Below are 2,399 nucleotides of genomic sequence, written 5' to 3'. Positions count from 1 at the left end.
ACATAGAGATTAGACATTTACATAATTTACAAAATGATCATCCCAATAAATCTAGTACCAATTCGACACCATACATAGTTATTACAATATTATTGATGATATTCCTTATGCTATAATTTATATCTTCATGATTGTTTTGTAACTACCAATTTGTACTTCTTAATCTTTTCCCCTTTTCCACACATCCCTCTCAACCACACCCCCATCCAGCGACCATCAAAATGTTCTCTGTATCTATAAATTTGCTTCTGTTTTGTTTGTTTTGTTCTTTAGATTCCACATATTAGTGAAATCATATGACATTTGTCTTTCTCTGTCTCTGACTTACTCCACTCAGTACAATACTCTCTAGGTGTACCCATATCGTTGCAGATGACAAGATTTTGTTCTTTTTCATAGCTGAGTAATATTCCATTGTATAGATGTACCAGCTCTTCTTCATCCATTCATCTATTGATGGACAGTCAAGTTGCTTCCATATCTTGGCCATTGTAAATAATACTACAATGAACATATGGATTCACATGTCCCTTTAAAAGTAGCATTTCAGGTTTTTCAGATAAATACCCAGAATTAGGATTACTGAATCCTTCTTTGTCTCTTGTTATAGCCTTTGTTTTAAAGTCTATTTTGTCTGGTTTAAGTATTTCTACCCCAGCCTTTTTTTTCTCATTTCCATTTTCATGAAATATCTTTTTCCATCTCTTTACTTTCACTGTGTGTTTGTCTTTCAATCTGAAGTGAGTCTCCTGTAGCCAGCATATGTAAGGGTCTTGTATTCTCATCCATTCGGTCACACTATAGCTTTTAATTGGAACATTTAACCTATTTACATTTAAAGTAATTGTTAATAGATATTTAGCTATTGCTATTTAAAATTTTTTGCAATAAAAAATCATATTTAGTTAGAAGCATTTAGAATGTCAACAAAACAGCTGCAATTTTTTTTTTCAATTACAGAGTGGTATTCAATTAATAGAACAACAATTATTTTAAATAAATTGCATTAGAGACAAATGAAGATGAAAAACTACTATCTCCATATATAACTAATTTTGCTGTGCACCAGCATGAACCTGCTTTAAATTTCCATGCCAATTTATAATCCCTGTACTGTACCAGGCCAAGTTAGTGGCTGTTAAAAATACCATCAAAGCAGGGCTCTCTAAAGACACATTCAGTAGTGTGTTAACTACACAAAAAAAGACATTGTACAGTTTAAAAACCAATCTTACACAGACTTATCTTTCAAATTTTTCCTTAAAAGGAGTGAGTTGTATGCATGGGGGGTAAATGCTTTATAGAGAAGAAATAAAACCTGTGCTAGAATCAATTTATTCATCATCTTCTTCCTCGTCTGTTGCCTTCTCCTTCTTTTACTTCATTTTTTCAGCCTTGACATCTCCCTTTATTGCTACATCAGGCTTTCCTTTAGTTCAGTATGCAGCAATATCCTCTGTGTATTTTTCCTTCAGATTAGCAGCCTTCTCTTCATATGGCTACCCATCATCTGCAGCAGTGTTATTCCACTTCTCTCCCAGCTTCTTTGCAATATCACCAATGAATAAGTCAGAATGCTCTCCTTTGATTTTTGGGTGATAACCAGAACAAAACAACAAAAAGGCTGAAAGAGACCTCTTGGATGCATTGGGATGCTTGAAATTCTTTTTTGTTTCCCCTTTAAAAGGGATATAAGTTTTCGTTTCTCTTTCATAACAAGCCTTGTGCACTTCTGCCATGTTTTCAAATTTTACTTTCTCGTTAGCAAACATGGTCTTCCTTCTATGTGAGCATTTCTTAGAAAAACTGAGAAGTTGACTGAAGTGTCTGAGTACTTCTTGTACTCCTCCCGGCAAGTTTGCACAAAAAAAAAATGCATATGATGACATTTTGCCTCTTGGGTTTTTAGAATCTCCTTTGCCCATGTTTAATTATTTTTCCTCAATTAGAGCAATCTCCCAGTACTCATCTGGCATGCATTTGCCCTGGAGCTGTCTTTATGAAACTCAAAGTACTGCAGTGGCTGTGAGACCAAGGAGTTATTGCCATTTTATAATTCATATTTTTGGTCTTTTTTTCTTCTTTTTCTTATATAACCTTCTTTAATGTTTCTTCTAATACCTGTTTGGTGATGATCAACTCTTTTAGTTTTTTCTTATCTGGAAAGCTCTTTATTTGACCTTCGATTCTTAAGTGGTAGCTTTGCCAGGTAGAAAATCTTGGTTGTAGGTCCTTGCTTGAATATTTGGTGCCAATCCCTTCTGGTCTGCAAAGTTTCTATTGAGAAATCAGCTGACAGTCTTATGGGAGCTCCCTTGTAGGTAATCAATTGCTTTTATCTTGCTGCTTTTAAGATTCTCTCTTTGTGATGTATCTTGGTGTGGGCCTCTTTGGGTTCA

The 2,399-nt window shown here is 34.6% G+C and overlaps 1 pseudogene; it reads right to left on the bottom strand.

The window, feature by feature from the left end:
• Positions 1-1,334: 1,334 nt before the first annotated feature.
• Positions 1,335-1,925, bottom strand: LOC105310760 (annotated as a pseudogene).
• Positions 1,926-2,399: the final 474 nt, after the last annotated feature.

This window comes from Pteropus vampyrus, unplaced genomic scaffold (genome assembly GCF_000151845.1).
Source record: "Pteropus vampyrus isolate Shadow unplaced genomic scaffold, Pvam_2.0 Scaffold11094, whole genome shotgun sequence".
Classification (NCBI taxonomy): Eukaryota; Metazoa; Chordata; class Mammalia; order Chiroptera; family Pteropodidae; genus Pteropus; species Pteropus vampyrus.
Note: the sequence above shows the minus strand (reverse complement) of the source record. Positions and strands in the feature narration are given on the sequence as shown.